We start from the raw sequence: 8,932 nt of genomic DNA on the forward strand, positions 1-8,932 counted from the left end.
TTACTTATTTGGGGGGAGAGGGAGAGAGAGAGAGAGAGAGAAAGTTGGGGAGGGGCAGATGGCATCTCAAGCAGACTCTGTGCATAGTGCAGAGCCAGACACTGGGCTCATTCCCAGAACCCTGAGATCATGACTTGAACTGAAACTAAGAGTTGAATGCTCAACCAACTGTGCTACCCAGGCACTCCTAAATTATTTTAAATAGACAATTAACACATACGGTTTTTAAAAAATTCAAAACAGTGCTAAAGAATGGACTGTGAAAATTGTCTCTCTTCAATATGCAACCTGCAGTAAACTAATTTCCCTCTCCAGAGAAAACTGCCATGTCCATTTCACATGGATTTTATTTTTTTTTTAAGATTTATTTTTAGAGAGAGAGCACGTGAGCGAGCATGAGTGGGGGATGGGCAGAGGGAGAGAATCTTGAGCAGACTCCCACAGAGCATGGAGCCCTACATAGGGCTCAATCTAACGACCCTGAGATCATGACCTGAGCTGAAACCAAGAGTGGGTCACTCAACCAGCTGAGCCACCCAGGCGCCCCCCTCACATGTATTTCTGAAGTATTTACAGCAATGTGTACATATCTCCATTTTATGCATGTACATATATACACCACACCTAAATACATAAATGGCAGCAGAGCATACATACTACTATACACCTTGGCGTTTTTCACTTTACCAATATACCTTGGAGTTTTTGTTTTTTTTTTTAAAGAATTTATTTATTGGGGCACCTGGGTGGCACAGCAGTTAAGCGTCTGCCTTCGGCTCAGGGCGTGATCCTGGCGTTGTGGGATCGAGCCCCACATCAGGCTCCTCCGCTGGGAGCCTGCTTCTTCCTCTCCCACTCACCCTGCTTGTGTTCCCTCTCTCGCTGGCTGTCTCTATCTCTGTCGAATAAATAAATAAAATCTTAAAAAAAAAAGAATTTATTTATTTATTTGTTGGGGAGAGAGACATCGGGAGAGAAAGAGAGAGAGTGAGCACACAAGTAGGGGGAGAGGCAAGAAAAGGGAGAGGGAGAAGCAGAGCCCCGCTGAGCTGGGAGCCCAACTCAGGGCTCCATCCCAGGCCCCTGGGATCGTGACCAGAGTCAAAAGCTAATGCTTAACCAACTGAGCCTCTGAGATGGTTTTATCAGTATATATAGATTGTATTGTTTTGTTTTGAAGATTTTTATTTATTTTTTCATGAAATACAGAAAGAGAGGCAGAGGCCCAGGGAGAACGTGGGACACGATTCCAGGACCCTGGAATCCTGACCTGAACTGACTGTAGACGCTTAACTGACTGAACCACCCAGGCACCCCTAGGTTCCAACTTTTAATCCAATAAACAAGTTTTAGCAATCTTTACATACTTTAAAATTAAGTCTAATTGTAATTTACTGTTGAAATTGAAGGACCTTTACTAAATCTCCACAGATTAAAAGGCCATAGAATGAAAATTATTTCACTAAATAAAATTTTGGTTATCACGTTTTGTTATGACACATCTTTGTTACCTAAAAGAGTAAGCCTTAGTTTACCGAGGATTTAATTTACTTAACTGTTACTTAAAATCTGGAAAGTCAATTCACAGAATAGGATGAATACTAAAGAGGTAGTAAGCATAATCAATGATACAAACTTTCTGTACAGCTTTCTGTGGCCATTGAAGTAGATTAAAATTAATGTAAATCCCTAACTGCATACATTTCAAAAATCAAAAATCATACTGTACACTTATAATGGTCAATTTTATATAAACTATACCTAAATAAAGCTGATTTTAAAAAGGGCTAGGGGGCGCCTGGGTGGCACAGCGGTTAAGCGTCTGCCTTCGGCTCAGGGCGTGGTCCCAGCATTATGGGATCGAGCCCCACATCAGGCTCCTCCTCTATGAACCTGCTTCTTCCTCTCCCACTCCCCCTGGTTGTGTTCCCTCTCTCGCTGGCTGTCTCTATCTCTGTCAAATAAATAAATAAAATCTTAAAAAAATAAAATAAAAAGGGCTAGAAGAAGGATTAATAGTATGAATCCTTATAAGTGAAAACAAGCCATTTAAAAATATTTTTAAGGGGCACCTGGCTGGCTCAGTTGGTTAAGCATCTGACTCCTTAAAGCAGTCCTGGTCATAAGCTCAGGGTCATGGGGTTGAGCCCAGGTGAGGCTCCATGCTCAGCATGGAGTCTGCTTGTCTTTCCCCCTCCCCTTAGCGCTTCCCCTCACTCTCTCTCTAAAAGTGAATAAATAAAATCGTAAAAAAAAAATTTTTTTTTAAAACAAAAACAGCAAGACAACCCGAGATCATGGTTTGCATTCATGTCTTTTCAGTCTCCTTAAATCTGGAATATTCCTCAATCTTTTCTTCTTGCGTGACATTGGAATTTTTGAAGCATAATCAGTTACTTTATAGAATGTTTCAACTAGGGGTTATCTGGTTTTCCTATTAGAGTCATTATATATTTTTATGCAATGCCACAAGTGATGTTGCCCTTGGTGCATCCTATCAGGAAGCATATAATGCCCATTAATCTCACTAGTGGTGATGCAAATTTTGAACACTTAGGTAAGGGGTGTGTCAGGTTTCCCTGGTGTAAAACTACAGACTTTTTCCCTTTGTAATTAGCAAGTAGCTTGCAGGGAGAGATTTTCAGACTGCAGTTTTTGTCATTCCTTAAAACTTTCATGTCTACTAGTTTTAGCAACCATTGAAGATTCTTGTCTTAACTACTATCATGGTTGTCAAATGGTTAATTTATAGCTTTATTTTTTACTTGTACTTATTTAATCCATTTGTAATTTATATTAATGTAGTATAAGGCAAGGGTGTAAATTTATGTCCTTCCAAAGAATTAATTGTACTATCTTTTGTCCTTTTTCTACCAAAATGAAATGTCATATTTATCATATAAATTCTCATAGGTACTTCCATCTATTCTGGACTGTATTCCTTTTAACAAAACCCTGCTCCTTCCTGCATGAGAATTTGACCTTTTAATACATTTGTTTCTCTGGCACCTTGGTAACTATAATATGTCAACTCTGTTACATTTGCTTATGGTAAAAATGACCTGATTGGTAAAATGCATCTGAATCAGAAGAAATTGTATCTGATGGGGACACCATACTTGGAAGCTTCCAAGTGCGGGAACACAACTAGGCAGGTCTTCCAGGAACTTTGGAAGCTATACTACAGTTGTTATAAGACATACTGGGTGCTGAAACATAAACTTTCAAAGCCAGTAAAGTCCTGCACTTGCACGCTGTGGATTTCATCATCTTGCACACTACAGGAGGACCACTACAGGAACTTGGGGAATGCCTGACCCTGCCCTATTGCATGCTGCTTCCCACCCTATATTTTCCTAAGTGAACATGATGCTGAATGTGAATAGAATTTTCTGTCTGAATGCTTGCTAGAATTTTTTAAAAAAAGATTTGAGAGAGAGAGAGAGAGAGAAAGCACACAGGAGGTCCAGAGGGAGAGGAGAATCTCAAGCGGACTCCAGCACACTGTGTAGCCAGATGCAGGGCTTGATCCTACCACCCACGAGATTACCACCTGAACTTAACTGAACGCACCACCCAGGCACCCCTGAATGTTTGCTGGAATTTTAAAAAATGATTTTATTTGAGAGAGACAATGAGTGGGGCGTGGAACAGAGGGAGAGAGAGACGCAGACCTCCCACTGAGAAGAGTGCCCGATGTGGGGCTGAATCCCAGGACCCTGAGATCACTACCTGAGCTGAAATTGAGTCTGCCACTTAACTGACTGAGCCATCCAGGCACTCCTGTTTGCTGGAATTTAAGAAGACACCTTGATCAATGTAGCAGAGCATTGGGGTAAGAATTGGAATATTTATATGGGCTTCCCATTCACTAGTGTACAAATGGATTTAAGATCCATGTATACAAGACAACAAATATTGTTTTCTTCTAGTCTTGTACTTAAATTCATGGTATTAATGGGGTGCCTGGCTAGCTCAGTCGGAATTCAACTTTTTTTTTTTAAGATTTTATTTATTTGACACAGAGACAGCCAGCGAGAGAGGGAACACAAGCAGGAGGAGTGGGAGAGGAAGAAGCAGGCTCCCAGTGGAGGAGCCTGATGTGGGGCTGGATCCCAGAATGCCGGGATCACGCTCTGAGCCGAAGGCAGATGCCCAATGACTGAGCCACCCAGGTGCCCCCCGGAATTCAACTCTTGATCTCAGGGTCGTGAGTTAGAGCCCCACATTGGGCACAGACATTACTTAAAAATAAACTCAACAAAGTGTAAACCCAACCCTAAATAATCCTGAGGAACCAGAACATATAAACAATAATTTAAAATTTTAAATTGTATTAAAAGTTTAATTACACTTGTACCTTTACGAAGAGATTAGTGAAAATAAGTCTTAAAGATTTTTATTTTTTTAAGTAAGGTCTATACCCCATGCCGGTCTTGAACAACCTCACAACCAAGAATCCTATGCTCTACTGGGGCACCTGGGTGGCTCAGTCAGTTAAGCGTCTGGCTCTGTCATAGGGTCCTGGGATTGAGTCCCCCTTCAGGCTCCCTGCTCAGCAGGGAGTCTGCATCTCCCTCTCCTTCTGCCTACCTCCCTATGCTCATGCTGTCTCTCAAATAAATAAATAAAATCTTCAAAAAAAAAAAAAAAAAGAATCCTATGCTCTACCAATTGGGTCAGCCAGGCATTCTGAAAATTATTTTTTTTTTTTTAAAGATTTTATTTATTTGACAGAGATAGAGACAGCCAGCGAGAAAGGGAACACAAGCAGGGGGAGTGGGAGAGGAAGAAGCAGGCTCATTGTGGGGCTTGATCCCATAACGCCAGGATCACGCCCTGAGCTGAAGGCAGACGCTTAACCGCTGTGCCACCCAGGCGCCCCTGAAAATTATTTCTTAAAAGATTATTTAAGTAATTTCTACCCCAATGTGGGGTTCAAACTCACAAACCGGAGATCAAGAGTTGCATGCTCTACCAACTGAGCCAGCCAGGCACCACCTCGAAAATAATTTTTAATTTACAGTACTCAAAAAAAAAAAATCATGTCTGTCTTTCAAAAAAGAACATTTTCCACTGTGACTTCTCTGCACTTGATTTTGTAAATATCAGAACGCTTCACTTATCTGACATCAGGGATCTCAGTGTTCCATATAAATTAACTTTCAAGGCGACTTAAGCACCAATCCTTTTATAATTGTCATATTGTCACTTCTCTTCCTTATTATTAGAGGAGTTTATAACAAAAGCAATTCTTAATCCTTTTATAGGATCATCATGATTGAATATACTTTTAGCCTATACTCCTGCTATATAGTCCTTTTATACTTTAGCTCTTTAGCTTAACTTGATGGAACTTTCTGATTGGGAATTTAGTTTATGGACCCTACCAATCTTTTTCCTGTTACTATCACCATTCTTTCACTGATATGTACAATCATTTATTGGGCATTTACTCCATGCCAGGCACTGTCCTAGGCACCAATGATACAGCAAGTCATGAAGCAAGTTACCTCATTGGTTACCTAATCATTTGGCAACTATCAAACGACGGGATACACCAGAGAGAAATACCAAATTATTTTTGGTATTGTTATGTGTAGATCTTTATTTTAGGGAGTTTTTTTTACTATGTCTGTGTGTGGTAAACTACACATACTTACCATTTGTAACAGTGCACAGATCTGTGGCATTAAGTACATTCACATTGTGCAAACTTCACTACCACCCATCTCCAACAAACACCTCATTCTCTCCTCTGAATTTTCTCAAATTGAGGGTGACCAGAGGGGCTCAGTCAGTTAAGCGTCTACCTTCCGCTCAGGTCATGATCTCGGGGTACTGGGATGGAGCCCTGTGGCGGGTTCCTGGCTCAGGAGGGAGTGTTTCTCCTCCTCCTCCTTCTCTCTCAAAATCTTAAAAAAAGTGAACAGGGACCCACTGTTTTTTACAAAATTGTGGCACCTGTACCCATATGCTCATTACTCACCTCTGAGGGGAAAGTATAATAGCTTACTTGGGGCCTCTTTCTATACAATTTTTTTAGAAGTAGGCTCCATGCCCAACATGGGGCTTGAACTCACAATCCCAAGATCAAGAATCACATGCTCCACCAACTGAGCCTGCCAGGTGCCCCTAAGCCCTCTTTTTGATAGTCTCATTTTCCCCAAATCTGTCAATTTTACTCTCAACTCATTAAAATTATGCCAATTGTACTTCCCGCATCAAGGGAATATCCTGATTTACAAACAACTATTTGTAAAGTCTGAAAATTATGCCATGAAAATTGGATTAAGTTAGATTGCACAGCACGACTTACCATGGGGACTCATGACTGTGTTAAGCAACAGCTTTCTTTTTTTTTTTTTTTTTTTTTTAAAGATTTTATTTATTTGACAGAGAGAGACAGCCAGCGAGAGAGGGAACACAAGCAGGGGGAGTGGGAGAGGAAGAAGCAGGCTCCTAGCGGAGGAGCCTGATGTGGGGCTCGATCCCAGAGCACCGGGATCACGCCCTGAGCCGAAGGCAGATGCCCAACGACTGCGCCACCCAGGCGCCCCAGCAGCTTTCTTTTTATGAACACCACATGTGGGTTTGAGTGGATAGGCTTCTGGGGATCAGTTACAAGTGTACACAGAATTAGCGAATCATTTCAAGTATACAGGATTCCACAGTATCCATCTTTGTACTAACACCTTGTAGTCTTTACCCTTTAGTTCCATTAGCTTTTTTAAAGTAAACTCTACATCCAGCATCGGGCTTGAACTCGGCCCTGGGATCTAGTCACATATTCTACCAAATGAGTCAGCCAGGAGTTCCTCCATTAGTTTTTTATCTTGTCAGATTGTTTTTGTAAAGTGTTACCTTAATTTCATTTTGAAACAATTCTGTGCTGTAAATAATTAAAAATATAGCTTATTTTCCTTTAGTATGCTCTCAACACTTTTTGTTTCAAGAAAAGACCTCCCTCTCTTATACTGTTGGTGGGAGGTTAAATTGGCAAAGCTTGTTACCGCACTTGTGCATGTTTGCTTTCTTGGAAGTTAAGAGTTTTCTTGTCAAGACTCTCATCGATGGTATATTTCTCATCTTACCTTTAATGTGTACTTCATAATACAAAAATGCACTGGTTTTGACCATTCAATCCACTTAATTTTAAATTACTTGGGTGGGAAAAAGAAAATTCATACACTGAAAGGAATGACATTTTCTTTTTTTAAATTTAAATAGGCTCCCCGCCTAGTGTGGACAAAGTCCTTAAGCCTAATATCTATCCTAGCATCTAATAAGTAATATTACACCTATGCAGCTACTTCTGATAGCAGTTCCCCTTTCTATAAAGGAATTTACCTCTGGACTGTTGAAGCCACTCCTCCCAACCTCTTCCTCGCCCCAGCAACATCCAGCCCTTGGTTATTATCTTTGTCCTCTTGGGCCTCCTTTTCTTCTCCAACAGTTCAGGTATTTTAGTGCCTTAAGGCCATTATATTTGCTATTCCCTGTACTTAACATGTTCCTCCAGATATCTACAAGGCTCCCTCCCTTTTTTTTTCAATTAGGATGATTCAGATGATCTTAATTTGTTCCATATTTTCTATTTATTGATATAGATCATTAAGGTTTTTATTTTAAGATTTTATTCGACAGAGAGAGAGTGTGCACAAGCAGGGGGAGTGACAGGAAGATGGAGAAGCATGTTCTCCACTGAGCAAGGAGCCCGAGCCCTGATCCCAAGACCCTGGGATCATGACCTGAGCCGAAGGCAGACACTTAACTGGCTGAGCCACCCAGGTGCCCCAGAAATAAAATCTTTAAAAAATAAAAATTATGGGTCACCTGGGTAGCTCAGTCAGTTAAGCATCCGACTCTTGATTTCGGCTCAGGTCATGATCTCAGGGTCGTGAAACTGAGTAAAGCATCAGGCTCCACAGTGAGGAGTCTGCTTGAGATTCTCTCTCCCTCTCCCTGCTAAGTATCTTTAAAAATAAATAAATAAAAAACAAAGATACCCGAGGCACTTCAATCTCATAGATCCCATCAGTTTATACAGATTATTATAATTTAATTCTATCCTCACTGTTTTGAGGAAGAAAAGAAAGGGGCTCATGCTCTTACACCTTTTTATAAAAGTCACCTGAAACATAATCTACCTCTTTACTAAAACACCCTCACCTTACATTACATTAGAGTTGTCTAAGTATGCTTCCTATTAGAGTACAGGCTTCTTTTTTTTTTTTTAAAGATTTATTTTTATTTATTCGACAGAGATAGAGACAGCCAGCGAGAGAGGGAACACAAGCAGGGGGAGTGGGAGAGGAAGAAGCAGGCTCATAGCAGAGGAGCCTGATGTGGGGCTCGATCCTATAACGCTGGGATCACGCCCTGAGCCAAAGGCAGACGCCTAACCGCTGTGCCACCCAGGCGCCCCGTAGAGTATAGGCTTCTTAAAGCCATAAACTGTATTATCTTTCCTTCCCCACGTGTTTGATGCTGAACATTCTCAATATCAACAACTAGGCTGATAGAAAAAGGGAGGAAAAGGGGCGCCTGGGTGGCTCAATCAGTTGAGCATCTGCCTTCAGCTCAGGTCATGATCTCATGGTCCTGGGATCTAGTCCCACATCGGGTTCCCTGCTCAGCTGGGAGCCTGCTTCTCCCTCTCCCTGCCATTACTCCCCCTGCTTGTGCTCTCTCTCAAATGAATAAATAAAATCTTTAAAAAAAAGGGGGGGGGGAGGGAAGAAAAACAAAGATTTTTATTTATTTTTTTAAAATAGATCTTACTTATTTGAGACAGAGAGTGTGGGCATGAGCAGGGGAGAGTGAAGACAACTCCCCATTGAGCAGGGAGCCCATGCGGTCGGGGCTCGATCCCAGCACCCTGAGATCAGGGCCCAAGCCAAAGGCAGATGCTTAACAGAAAAAGCCACCC

The sequence above is a fragment of the Ursus arctos genome, unplaced genomic scaffold (genome assembly GCF_023065955.2).
Source record: "Ursus arctos isolate Adak ecotype North America unplaced genomic scaffold, UrsArc2.0 scaffold_3, whole genome shotgun sequence".
In the NCBI taxonomy this organism is placed as follows: Eukaryota; Metazoa; Chordata; class Mammalia; order Carnivora; family Ursidae; genus Ursus; species Ursus arctos.